The sequence below is a fragment of the Mesoplodon bidens genome (genome assembly GCF_964165515.1).
Source record: "Mesoplodon bidens genome assembly, contig: HAP1_SCAFFOLD_72, whole genome shotgun sequence".
Taxonomy (NCBI): domain Eukaryota; kingdom Metazoa; phylum Chordata; class Mammalia; order Artiodactyla; family Ziphiidae; genus Mesoplodon; species Mesoplodon bidens.
Genome location: NW_027671438.1, coordinates 87,177 through 101,742, shown reverse-complemented (window position 1 = coordinate 101,742; position 14,566 = coordinate 87,177). Strand labels below are relative to the sequence as shown.

The 14,566-nt window shown below is 41.1% G+C and overlaps 1 long non-coding RNA gene across 5 annotated transcripts in view; it reads left to right on the top strand.

Moving 5' to 3' along the window:
- The window catches only part of LOC308611361, a 175,335-nt gene that overhangs the window by 103,918 nt on the left and 56,851 nt on the right, over positions 1–14,566 (top strand). The window contains exon 3 of one of the 5 annotated variants that reach the window (XR_014014870.1): positions 13,147–13,706. The exons of the other annotated variants lie outside the window; for them this stretch is intronic. This is a non-coding gene — a long non-coding RNA (uncharacterized lncRNA). Of the gene's footprint in view, positions 1–13,146; positions 13,707–14,566 lie in introns of those variants that run through there. 5 annotated transcript variants of the gene reach the window in all.

The window sequence follows — 14,566 nt, the reverse complement described above, 5'->3', positions numbered from 1 at the left end:
ATGTCATATAGTTGAAATGATACAGTGTGTAGGTAGCCTTTTCAGATTGGCTTCTTTCACTTAGTGATATGCATTTAAGGTTCCTGCATGTATTTTCATGGCTTAATAGCTCATTTTTTCAGTGCTGAATAAATACTATTCAGTTGTCTGGATGTACCACAGTTGATTTATCCATTCACCTTAGACATCTTCTTGCTTCCCAGTTTTGGCACCTATGAATAAAGCTCCTATAAACTCTTTTTCTTAAAAAAACACGTTGTTGAGGCATAATTCACATACCATATAATTCACCCATTAAAAGTGTACAGTTCAATGACTTTTAGTATATTCACAATGTTGTGCATCCATCACTACAATCAATTTGGGAACATTTTCATCACTCTAGAAAAGAAACTCTGTTCCCCCTAGCCTTCACCCTTCAATCTCATCACTCTCCCCAGCCCTAGCTTACCACAAATCGACTTTCTCTATAGATTTGTCAATTCCAGACATTCATATAAATGGAATTATACAATATGTGGCCTTTTATATCTGGCTTCTTTCACTTAGCATAATGTTTTCAAGGTTAGTCCATGTTGTTCCATGTATCAGCACTTCACTTCTTTGCATGGCAAGTAATATTTCATTTTATGGATATACCACATTTTGTTTATACACTGATCAGCTGATGAACATTTGGTTTGTTTCCACTTTCAGCTATTTTGAATAAAGCTGCTATGAACATCTGTGTACACATTTTGCTGCAGACATATGTTTTCATTTCTTGCTTATTCATTTTTGCAATAACTTAAAGTCACACTTTGTCTAAGTTTGTTGTTTTCTGAGATTTTGGTAATATAACCATATCAGACTCCCTGTGAAATGAAAGCTTTGGAGTCTAAATGCAGTTTTTGTCAAATGTCTGGGTGCATCAATTTGCCCTCCTGCCAACACTCTCAAAATTAGCCCTTGAGTCAGCAGGAATGATGGTGATGCATAATGCTTAACATTTAAAAGTAATGAACACCTTATGTTCTCAAGTTCCTATTCTTAGAAAATCAGAGGAGGGTGTGGGAAGAGAAAGTGCAATCCAGCCAAAGTGAACATGAGCAAACCTATTACATATATAAAAGTGCATGTGTGGTCACACTAAAGCATTGGGCATGTGTCTGAGGATGAGAGTAGCCAAAAAAATGAGGCTGAGAAAGAAGGGGACTCAACTGTGAATGACTTTGAATGACAGTTTAAGAAGCCTGAACTCTGGACCAAGGGAGTGGGAAGCTAAGGTTTTCATAACCAGAAGAATGGCCTTCCCAGATCTCTGTTTTGGAAAGATGACTGGCAAGGTGACTGAGAGTTAGGGGGAAACATGCAAATTATATCACATAGGACTCTTTCTCTTGCAGATGATAGAAAACCTAATGAATTCTAGCTTGAGCAAAATTTTTAATTTATTGGCTTCTATTTCTCTATAACACAGGAGCAGATTCAGTTTCTGACTTGCTACCTCTTGGTTCTGCTTTCTTGGTGTTGACTCATTCTCAAGCCACTTCTCTTATAGTCCCAAGGTGGCATCCAGCCAGGAAAAACAGAATTGTTGTCCCAGTTTCTCAACCAAAGTCCCAACATTCAAGTGACTGGGACCAGCTCAGGTCATAAGAACACCCATGAAATAATTACTGGGAACCAGAGAATACTACTGGCCTAGTCTAGGTCAGTGCTACTCAAAGTGTGGTCCGTGGACCAATGCCTGTTTCCACATGTTTGTTACCATCTACAACAAGATAAGTTTAGACAATCAGCCATAAAAATAAACGAAATTGAGTTCTTTGTAGTGAGGTGGGTGGACCTAGAGTCTGTCATACGGAGTGAAGTAAGTCAGAAAAACAATTACCATATGCTAACACATAGATATGGAATCTAAACAAACAAAAATGGTTCTGAAGAACCTAGGGGCAGGACAGGAATAAAGACACAGAGAATGGACTTGAGGACAGGGGGAGGGGGAAGGGTAAGCTGGAATGAAGTGAGAGAGTGGCATGGACATATATACACCACCAAATGTAAAACAGATAGCTAGTGGGAAACAGCCGCATAGCACAGGGAGATCGGCTCGGTGCTTTGCGGCCACCTAGAGGGTTGGGATAGGGAGGGTGGGAGGGAGATGCCAGAGGCAGGAGATATGGGGATATATGTATATGTATAGCTGATTCACTTTGTTATACAGCAGAAACTAACACGCCATTGTAAAGCAATTATACTCCAATAAAGATGTTAAAAAAAAAAAGGTAAGTATAGAAACTGAGGATGGTTAGAAACTTGTACTGCAATTTGAGAGAGTCATTAAATTTAATAATAAAAACTGAGGCTTATATTTTGTATGTCATAGTTCGTGTGTCATTTTTCCAGTGATTCATTTTTACTATATTTTATACAAGTACCAGTCCACAGTGGATGGGGGTGTGGGAGATGAAGCAAACTGGTCCTTCACCACAGATAGTCTGAGAAACCGTGGTCTCATATACATGGTCCACTGTGAAGCCTGCGGGTGAATCAACATTCTGGAAGCACACAGGGAGACTTTGGGGAGCTCTTCTCCCCTCGCCATGAAAGAAGGCAAAACTAAATGTCCACTATAATCGGGATCTTAGTTGGAGAGAGGAAGGACATTCGCAGACTTACTTTAGCTCTCTTATTTTCTCAAGCTTTTGTCCATGTTGATCTGCCCTTATTCAGAGTCCCTAGTAAGAATTTACTCTGCATAAGCTTTGGATATGGCCAGTTTAATAGGCTAAACATTACATGGGCATTCACCTGCCTTGCCCATTAAAACTTGTATTACTAGAATCAAAGCATTTGAATGGCTCTCTTAAGCCATTAAGAGAAAAACAACTTTGAGCTAGAGTAACACAAGGTAATTACTAAGCTGAGCGAAATTCCTCTGCCATGCTCTTGGCACTGAGGTATGGAAACTCTACAGCCCTATAAGAAGTCTGAAGGAAAAAAATGTTTTATACAAATTTCAGGGGTCTAAGTTTCTCATTAAAAGTACATTTTAGAAAGTTGTTTTAAGTTAACTTGCTAGGGCAGTTGTACGGCAAGCAGACGGATGTAGCAATTTGTCAAACTGCAGCTTTCATCTCTCTTTTAAAATAATATGGAAACAATAAAAACACAATTAAAACTAAAATTAAAAAAGCATAATCTGAAAGAGTATTTTGATTTTTTTCTAATTAAAGCTCTGCAATTAAAGTTTTGCTGGAGAACAACCTGTGTTTTTCATCTCACAAAGGGCTAATAAATGCACCGAATTTGAGATGTCTGCTAAAACTCAGAGCTGGAAGTGACCTTGGAGAACCTTCTAGTCTGGCTTTCTCATTTTACAAATTGGAAACTGAGGCCAGAGCAGGTTTATTTCTTTTTTCCTTAATCCTTTCTTTCATCTGTGTGCATGTGTGTGTTTTCTCTTGGTGTCTGCACCTAATTTAGTCACTCAATATAGGACTTTCTTCTTTCCAGTATGAAGACAAGGACTCAACAAACACCAAAGTGTATGCAGTACTACCTCGAAATCTGCAATTTTTGCCTAAGTGAACTTCACAAACCATTGAGATAGTAATGCATTTTTGTGAAAACCAAATGGAAATACAGCATGTGCCTTCATGCCCTCTGCAATAAAATAAGCTGAATGTAACTTGAGTATTCTTTGGTGACCCCAGCTTAGTCTCATAAACAGCTGTGATACTGCAGAGGAGCAGGTGTAGGCTGTCTGGGACATGGACACAAATGTGCATTGTCTCCAGCAGTGCCCCACAAACCTGCTATCATTTTAAAAATCCATCACCTGTAGTTTAGGAGTTTACCTCTTTTTCATAAAAACACAAGAATTGTTTGCCAAATGTACATATGCAGTGCAAAACTGACCTATGACAGAACTGCCTTTAGCAGGTCACGGGGCTACCCTAAAGAGTTAATGTAGTTTGGATCACTTTTATCCCCTCAGGGGGTGAGGGAACGACAGGAAGGAAATGGAATATAACAAATAATATAAGATTTGGTGGGTACTTAATTTGTGCCCCAAACTTTCACTCATTTCATTTCTTAACTATCTTGTGAGAGAAGAAATAGCTCTCTCACTCACAGATAACAAGACTGAGCCCCAGAAAGATTAAATAACTTGCCCAAGGCCATAAGCGCTAAAAAGTGAAAAAGTAAGGATTTGAACCAAGCTTGCTTTGGTCCCAGACGTGCATCTTCAGTCCACACAATACTGTCTCAGAGAGTAGAGTCACTGCGTCTTGATCACTGACTTCATTTTAACATGCCAGGAGCTATATTTTGCTGTATAACAAACCACCCCAAAAATTAGTGGCTTAAAACAATGAACATTTTATTTGCTCATAATTCTGCAATCTGGGTTGGGCTTGGCTGGGTGACCCTTCTGTTGATCTTACTGATGGCTACTCACGTGGATTCATCCAGCTGGCAGGTCAGCAGGGGCCTGGGCTTGACTGAGACACTGGGATGGCCAGGCTTGTCTCTCAGGGCCTCTCCCTCTTATGTGGCTTTTCTGACAGCCTCTCCACATAGCTGTAGCAGGCTAACCGAATTCTTATAAAGCAGATCATGGCTCTGAAGAGAACAAAAGCAGAACTTCTTAAGGCTTGGAACAAGAACTGATAGAGCATCACTCTGCCACTGCCAGTTAATTAAAATAAGTCATACTCCCAACTCAGGTTCTAAGAAAGAGGACTACACAGAGGCAAATACTGGGAGATCACGGGGGGCCAACAATGTAACAGTGGTCGCTATACTCTTCTTGAACTGTGGCACAATCAACTGTAAAAGTTGCTGTTTCTTCTATACCTTCCATTTTTCTTATGTGCAGTTTTTCACTCTTTTCCTGTTTGTTTCTCCACTTTCTCCTACCATTTCTTAGCTTTTCTGCGTTGTAACTGGCCTTCCCTAGGCAGCCACAAATAAAGGATGCCTCTCCTTCAGAGCAGTGAACTGACCAATCGCATCTTGTCAACCCTATTCTTCAGGTCATCAGTCTTTGTTAAAGTGTTCTACTGACAGAGGTTGCTTTGTCTAGGTTTTTGTTTCATCTTGTTTTGCTTTATAAACTGCGTTCAAAGCTGGAAGTCTAATGTAAAGGAAATAGGACATTACTGCCTCAAGAAGCAACTTAAGTGAGTACATTTAAAAGCTTCACCCTTATAAATAAAATTTAGAATCTATCATACTCCTCTTCAGTTTTACCTGCAAGAAGGCAAGATGTCCAGTTCAATAGCCAAGGCAAGAAATCAATGTTTATCATGTTTTACATGCTTTAACTTCCTTTAACAGTCATTCACCAGGGCAGAGAAGGAAGAGAGGCCTGTAGGAATCAGATAACTTCCAGCATTACAATTCTAGTTCACAGCAGGTTGCTTCTTACACGTAGCTAAAATGAGATCCGATTAAATTTCCATTGAATCATTCAACCTGTCTGATCACTGCTTTCTGCTGTCAGGAGAGTTTCAAGAGTACTAAGAATTAGGGCCAGGAGAACTTGCTGTACAGATACCACAAGCATGAAGAGGGCAAAGGAAATAAGAGAAAAGAATTGTAAACACCCAAGGTGAAAATTCTTGCAGAAGGGGATCATGGGTTTCCATTTGAAATACTGACGAATTAAAATGAAAGTTAAAAGTTGAAACGTGGATTACCCTTCAAGTGTTTCCAAATCCATTCACTGACAATGTTTATCATTGTGTCTTTTATTCTGCACCCTGAGGCCAGTCACTGGATCCTTGATTGTTGCATTACATCTCCACCAGACATTTAGGTGCAAAAATGAAAGGGGATTAAATTTAATTTGGCTATGAATTGCTCAAGTGAAGGAGGCAACTGAGATAAAATGTCTTTGTTACTATTTTAGACTAATTCATTGACTCGAATCTGTGTTCTGTCATCACAAACATCAAAAGTTGATTGAAAATGGGTGTAAGTTCATACATAAATAATACACAAACTCATGACAACCCTCATAATGATTTACAAAGTCCAATAAATATTCTAAGAAAATTTGGAGAATCTGACTAGATTCTGATGTTCTCAGGAAGAAAAAATTGATAAGTTTATCAAAGAAATTTTTGAATGAAGAATATGAACGACAGCCACACTAGATATTTAAGTACAGCATAAAGCTGAGCTGGAGGGAGTGGTGCCCACCAGCACCAGTGTCCACATGGTGGGGAGAGCGCCAACGGTGGCTGCCGCCAGTTGACTCTGTCCCCAGGGTGAACAGCAGTCGTCACCATCCCTCACCCCATGCCTCTCTGGGAAACTCTCCAAGACCAGTAAGCATTTTTTGTGAGACGTCTCTTTTAAAACTGCTTTTGCTATATCCCATAAATTTTGGCATCAACATGTCTCATGGTCTGCCTGAAGGACAGGGCCTGGATCTGACCCCATCTCTTCATCCCAACCTCCAATTCTCCCCCTGGACCAGCCTTCACCACCCTCAGCCTCAAGTCACCTGTCATGGTCTCCCACACGAGCTCCACGCTTTTTACCCTTTTGTTCACATGTTAGCTTCTGCCCTTTTATATGGAAAATAAACACTCTATGGTGAAAAAAAATAAGGCTATGATAATTAAAATAAGACACTACAGAAAGAAGGAAAAATATAAAGATATAGAACACACACTAGACAGTCCAGAATTGATTTTTTTCCATACAAGAATTGGCTAGGAAACAAAAGTGACATCACCAGAAAGGAAGAACTATTCATTAACTTGTGCAGGAATAACTGGGTAGGAATTTAAGGGAAATAAAATTAATTTAGACCCATCTTTCATAGTGTATAACAAAATAAATCCCAGATATATTAAAAAGTTAAATATTTTTAAAACATCCTTTTCCAAATGCCTGCTCAAACAAGGTATTAGATCTGTGAATTTAAAACCAAGGATGACTTCCTAAGCTTAAAATCCTTTTAAGAAATCATAAAACAAAAGACCAACTGTTCAGACTACATAAAATTTGAAACTTCTATTTGTAAAAAAAAAAAAAAAGAGTAGCAAAACCAACTTTTTAAAAAGAACAACAGCAGATTGAGAAAATGCATTATTTTACTATTATAGCAAAAGAAAACATTTTCACATTTATTTTTGATTTTTTAAAAAATGTTTATCTTTGGCTGCGTTGGGTCTCCATTGCTGCGTGCGGGCTTTTCTTTAGTTGCGGCGAGTGGGGGCTACTCTTCATTGTGGTACACGGGCTTCTCATTGTGGTGGCTTCTCTTGTTGCAGAGCACAGGCTCTAGGCGTGCGGGCTTCATTAGTTGCAGCACGCAGGCTCAGTAGTTGTGGCTCGCGGGCTCTAGAGTACAAGCTCAGCAGTTATGACACACGGGCTTAGTAGCTCCGTGGCATGTGCGATCTTCCCAGACCAGGGCTCGAGCCCATGTACCCTGCATTGGCAGGTGGATTCTTAAACACTGTGCCACCAGGGAAGTCCCAGAAGTTCATCTTCTTTAGCAATTTATTTTCATATATGGAAAGGAAAAGAAAAATGGTTAAAAAAACCTCTAGGTCCTTACTGCATAATTAATTCATGAAACCCTGCTGCGCCTTACTCTACTCCTTGCTCCACAGTATTCCAGTCATTTTATTTTCACATTGTCTGAAGACAAGTGTATTTATGGAGCAGACTACTTGAAATAGGAACTGTCCACTAAACCTTGAAAACGTAGTCGCTGCGTCTATAGCTGACTTACCATTCTGGTGCTCTCTCTCAACCCTGAAGCTCTTAGAAGAGACCTTTTATCCACTTTATAAGTATCAGGCCCAACATGACATATAAGCATTTCACAAAATAGTTTGAATTTTGGAATAATTTTGATTCAAATACTTGGATGCAGAGATGGAGAAATGAAGGAGGCAAGAAGGTATTATTCCTCTGTTCAGCCCCTTGCACTAGGTTTGTGTCCCAAGGAAAGAGGAGCATCTCTGTGTTTCTACATGGAGCACGGCCCTAAGGAGAGTGAAAGGCGCACAGGGCTGTCCTGCCATCTTCAGGGTGTGAACCACTCTTCCAGGTTTCCTGGCAGACTAGAAAATATGGCTCTTTCATGGAGGGCACACAGCAGTGTCAGTGTGACAGAGCCATCCTCGGATACCTTAGCTGACACCTGACATTCCAGTGGCTGCCAAAGTGGAAGAACAAATGGAACATGTTTTTGAAACCCATGCAAACACCTCTGAGGATGCTCAGTGTGTGTGTACTTAGGGACCAAAATGCTACAACAAGACAGAACTATAAACCAGGAAATTTTTGCTTGATACCATTTCTCGAACTCTATTTACGCCCACAAATAGGTGAAACCCAAGGCAATTCAGGTCACACTGACAGATGCATTTGGCCAAGTTGGTACGTTGAATACCAACCGTTGAGTTTCTTGACCTCATCTGAACAGTTCTCTGATGTGTGTGGTCAAAGGAAGGTCACGGATCTCAGGAAAGCATCTCCCTACCACACCTGCTCTGTCTCTGTGTTCTTTGTTCCTGTAAGTCCCCAGTTTACTGCCATCTCCTGCCCCCGCTCTCCTTGCTGGCACAGGCTTTTTTGAATATGATGTGTCTCTTTCCTGGCTCATTCTTTGGCATTTCACTGAAACACCTGCTATCAGACCTCAGGAATAGGGAGAGTTATTTTTTGCCTGGTCAGGAATGAGCATTTGGTGGGAGTCATTTCTTTAGTGTGCAGTGCTCTGAACCCAGTGCTTTGGGTGTGGAGGTCCAAGGCATTTCCTTGGGGAATCTGGTCAGCTTCCTGGTATAGAAGACTTAAGTTAGCCACAATCCTTAAAGCAGTCCTATGAGAACATATAAAATACACTTCTATGTTAGAAATGTCCTAGCATTTTTGGAATTAGGTACTTTTGAGTGTTTTTATTCCATAGACATCACGGATGCCATATCTCAATTGCATTTCAATTACTGACATATACTTCCACAGTATAAACTTTGTAACTTCTTGACCACGAACTAGGCTGAGCACTGAGCTTGCTTCCTTTCTTTCCCTCCCTCCCTCCCCCTTTCCCCTTCCTTCTTCACTCCCTCCCTCCTCTCCTTCCTCCTTCCTTCTTTCCTCCCTCCCTCCCTCCTTCCATCTCCCTCCTTCTCCTTCCTTCTCTCTCTCTCTCTCTCTCTCTTTCCCTCTCTGGCTTGGGTGATTGTTGATGCCATTCAGAAACAGAGAAGATGATCTGTTCAGTTTCTAATATATCAAATTTGAATTATCTAAACAGGTAGAGATATCCTCTACCCAGTTATGTCATACATAGTAGAAACTTTATAAACACCTGTGATTAAATATATTTGGGGTCCAGTTCTGGAGCTCAGCAGAGAGGGCAGCCTGAAGATGTAAGTAGGGGTCTTCAACATACAGGGTGGACGACATGGGCGTCTTGGGTTTAGAAGATGTCCCTTGGGGAATCTGCACAATGGGAGAGTGAAGGACAAAGCTCTGGGGAAACAGACCAGGGGCCAGCAGAGGACCTGAGAAAGAGCAGTTAGAGAAAAGTGAAGATAACCAGGAAAGAGAGAGGTAATGGAAACTGAGGGAAGAGAAGATGCAAGAGAGGCTGTGTGACAAAGAAGAAAAGGCCTGCAGTGCCCTGAATCCTGCAGCCCCCAACCCTGGCACCTGGGGGCAGGGAGCAATCACTATATAGTCACAAAGTTTGTTGCTTTTTATAGAGAGGAAGGACTCATTCAGAACCAGAATGAGCAACATTGCCCCCTTTAAACATTATTTTTTATTAATAAACCTCCACAGAATTAACAGTATTTTATTTTTAAAAAATTTGTCTCTTCTTTTTTTTTTTAACCATTATTCATCATCTCTTTGATTACTTGCTCAAACCCAGTACACGTGTATAGGGGTATCAGAATTGAGAAGTGAGGGAAACCACTTTATTAACAAGAGAAGAGTGCTTATTCATATAGTTCCTTTAGTCCTCAGTCTTATAATGTCTACTCATTTTCAGATAAATTTCCCCCCTTTCCTTTAATGAAGTTATGTCATAGACCTGTAACACAGATTCTTTGCTTAAATGTAAAAACATTTAAAAATAAATGTGTACTCCCTTCACTCATTTCTCCTACTACCCCACCCCCTGCCTCTGGCAATCACTAATCTGTTTCCTGTATCTGAGCTTGTTTTGTGTTTTGTTTGTTTGTTTTAGGGTCCACATATAAGAGAGGTCAAATGGTATTTGTCATTCTCTTTCTGACTTATTTCACTTAGCATCATGCTGCCCACCCATGTTGTTGCAAATGGCAAGATTTTTTTTTTTTTTTTGTGGTACGGGGGCCTCTCACCGTTGTGGCCTCTCCCGTTGCAGACCACAGGCTCCGGATGCACAGGCCCAGCAGCCGTGGCCCACGGGCCCAGCCGCTCTGCGGCATGTGGGATCTTCCCGGACCGGGGCACGAACCCATGTCCCCTGCATCGGCAGGCAGACTCTCAACCACTTCACCACCAGGGAAGCCCAAGATTTCATTCTTTTTATGGCTGAGTAATATTCCATCGTGTGTGTATGTATGTGTGTGTGTATATATAATGTATATAAAATTCTTCATTCATTCATCCATTGATAGACACTTCTGTTGTTTCCATATCTTGGCTATTGTAAAATAATGCTGTAGTGAATATGGGGGTGCATATGTATTTTTGAGTTAGTGTTTTTGTTTTCTTTGGATAAATACCCAGAAGTAGAATTACTGGGTCATATGGTAGTTATAGTTTTCATTTTTTGCAGAACCTCCATAATGTTTTCCACAGTGGCTGCACCAGTCTATATTCTTACCAACAGTGCACAAGGGTTCCCTTTTCTCCACATCCTCACCAATACTTGTTATTTCTTGGCTTGTTGATAATAGCCATCCTAACAGGTGTGAAGTGATATCACATTGTGGTTTTGATTTGCGTTTCCCTGATGACTCATGATGTTGACCTCCTTTTAGATTACTGATTCAGTCTTCTTACTAGTAATTGGTCTGTTCCTATTTTCTACTTAATCATGATTCTCTCTTCATAGTTGTATATTTCTGGGAATTTTTATTTCTTCTAGGTTGTCCAATTTCTTGGTGTATAATTTTTCATAGTAGTCTCTTATGATCCTTTGTATTTATGTTGTACCATTTGTGATATTTCCTCTTCTACTTCTGTTTTATTTATTTGAGTCCTCCCTTTTTTTCTTGGTAACTCTAGCTAAAGACTTGTCAATTTTGTTTATCGTTTCAAAGAACCAGCTCTAAGTTTCACTGAACTTCTGTATTGTCTTTTTGGTCTCTGTTTCTGCTGTAATCTTTGTGATTTCCTTACTTCTACTAACTTTGAGCTTCATTTGTTCTTCTTTTTCTACTTCCTTGAAGTGTAAAGTTTCTTGAGGTAGGTATTTATTGTTATGAACTTCTCTCTTACAACTGCTTTTACTGCATCCCCCAAATTTTGGCATATTCCCATTTTTGTTTGTCTCAAGGTATTTTTAAATTTCTCTCTTGATTTCTTCTTTGACCCATTGGTTGTTTTGTTCTTTTTTTCCCATGTTCACTCTTGTTTTAATTATATACAGCAGAGACCCTGACATTCAGAGTACCAAAAAAATCCCGTAACTACTGTTCCTACCCAATAGATATTTAACATATGATGCTTATTGAGAACCTACTGTGTACATGGGGCTCTGCTAAGTACGGGAGGGGGTGGTTACAAAGAAGTATAAGGCTTGCTCTCTGCCCTCAAAGAACTTCCAACAAAAGGCTGATGAACTAAGGGACACGTGGGCAGGCAATATACAAGGTGTGATACATGTACAGGAAGGTGAGGCCGCTGTGATGTGATGGAGTTTGAAATCCAGACTTTGCTGCTTATTAGCTGTGTCAGCTTGAAAGGTTACTGAACCCCTCTGAGCTTCACTTTCCTCATTTGTGAAACGGACTACGAAGCCTACCTCGAAAGCTTATCATGATGTAAGGAGCTAAGGCACATGGAAATCTTAAGGTGTCGTTATTATGGTTTCTCTGTGCTAGATACTCAAGAACGGCTCCTGGATCTGTGGGATTTGGGTTTGGCTTTGAAGAATGGATAGGACTGAGAAAGCAGAGAGTTAGGGAAGGAAGCCATTCACCCAGAGCTCTCCGTAGGCAACAGCGTGACCTAAGTCGTGTTTGTCTTCCCGCTCTAGTATTTCATTACCACATCCTTACCCGAAAACCCCCTTTTCAGGATCCTGTTTTGCAGAGACACGTTGCTGCCACGACCTGAACCTTTCCTATGCGCCCCCCTCAGAGTCAGTCCCTCTGTGCCTTCCAAGGAAGCTGCTGTCTCGTCCAATAAGCCAGAAAAAGTGGCAGTAGGTCTCAATTTACTGATCTGTACAGTGGGGGTAACATTACCTCCCTTCCCTTCCTTAAGGTTTACTGTGAGAAGCAAACGATATCACTGATGTGGAAGCACTTTGTAATTGTGAGCTTCTAACTCCACAGGATGTTGTTAGGATGACAAACTCGGCTGCTGATTGAATCCAATTCGACGCTACGTGGAAAGATAGGCCTGACACAATATCTGGTCTGTAGGCTCTTTCTTGAGAAATGTCAAAAGGTATATATGATTAAATCAAAAGAGTGAAAAGAGATCATCTTTAAGGTCTGTTGTTCTCTCTTAGGGGAAAGTTTTTAACGTTTAAAAATCTAGAATCCATGACGTGTGCTTTGTAATCAACCCCCCAAAATGACCGTTGAGACAAACGGGGTTCAGTCAGGCCAAGCAGGAGGGAGGAGAAGCACCTTGCCTGCTGCGGGTGTTGGGGGAGAGACCTGTGGACTGATGGAGTCTGGTAGCACTTGCCCGACATCTCAGCTGGTGGCCTCCTCTCTCACTAGCACTAGGCTAGTTTTCGCAACTCTAAAAAGAGCCGATTTTTACACGCGTTTCCCAGTAGGTGGATTTTTTAGTTGTCCTTCTCTTTTCTGTCTGTAATGCTGTCTCCTTTGGGCAGTTTCCCCAGCACCTCCACTGGGTTTTATGACTGGATGGACATTGAGACTTTTATTCCTGTGGGTGTTGGGTTTCATTTTTATTCCTAAACCTTTATGGTCTTCTGGTCCCTTGCAGGCTGAAGCATAAGGAGGGGCTGATTTTCCTAAAGCAGAGGCTGGTGGAGGCTCTTTGGGCTGAGCAGGAGCTGGAGCTGAAGCGGGAGGCGGAGCCGGAGCCCCGACCCATTGGTGTTTTAGTAGCATGTTGTTTAATCGCCACATAGTTTTGAATTTTCCAGCTTCCTTCATGTAATTAATTTTGGTTTCATACCATTGTACCTGGAAAAAAGGTACTTGATATGATTCCAGTCCTCTTAAATTTATTAAGACTTGTTTTGGGGGGGCTTCCCTGGTGGCACAGTGGTTGAGAATCTGCCTGCCAATGCAGGGGACACGGGTTCGAGCCCTGCTCTGGGAAGATGCCACATGCCGCGGAGCAACTAGGCCCGTGAGCCACAACTACTGAGCCTGCGTGTCTGGAGCCTGTGCTCTGCAACAAGAGGGGCCGCGACAGTGAGAGGCCTGTGCACCGCGATGAAGAGTGGGCCCTGCTCGCCGCAACTAGAGAAAGCCCTCGCACAGAAACGAAGACCCAACACAGCCAAAAATAAATAAATAAATAAATAAAATACAATAAATAAATTAAAAAAGACTTGTTTTTTGGCCTAACATATTCTCTATCCTGGAAAATGTTTCATGTGTACTTGAGAAGAGTGTGTATTTGTGTTGCTTTTGTATGGAATTTTCTATATATACCTGTTAAGTTCATTTGGTCTAATGTGTCATTTAAGGCTGATGTTCCCTTATCGATTTTCTGTGTGAATGATCTATCCATTGATGCAAGTGGGGTTTTAAAATTCCCTACTATGGTATTGCTGTCTGTTTCTCTCTTTAGGTCTGTTAATGTTTGCTTTATATATTTAAGTGCTTCTGTGTTGGGTGCATATATATTTACATATGTTATATCCTCTTGTTGGAGTGACTCCTTTATCGTTATAAAACTCCCCTCCACTCCGCCTTATGACACACCTGGCTCTCCTTTGTGGAAGCCAGAGAGCCAGCAGGAAAGCAGACCAGATGATACCTCAAGCTGGTCTCAAAGAAGTAGAAGTTTGATCGGGGTTTTTCATTGTCCCAGGATCCTCCCTTATAATCCTGTCCCAGGTCCAGTTCTCTCCCAGGACATTGACTACCCACATTCCAGATGGGGATAAAGAGGAAATTGTCAGGAAGGATGGTTCTTATCAGCTGGCCACTGTCACTTTCACCCCTTATTTGGAGATGCTTATCCTGTTGTTCTTCTCCTATTACCTCCATTTCATTAAGGCTTTTTTTTTTCCTGAGGTTTTATCTTGTTCTTTCATTTGGAACATACACCTCTGTTTCTTCATCTTCTTGACCCTCTGTTTTGGTTTCTGTACAGTAGATGAAACAATCGCCTCTCTCAGCCTTGAAGGAGTGGCCTTGTGTAGGAGATGAAGCTTGTTGTTCAACCC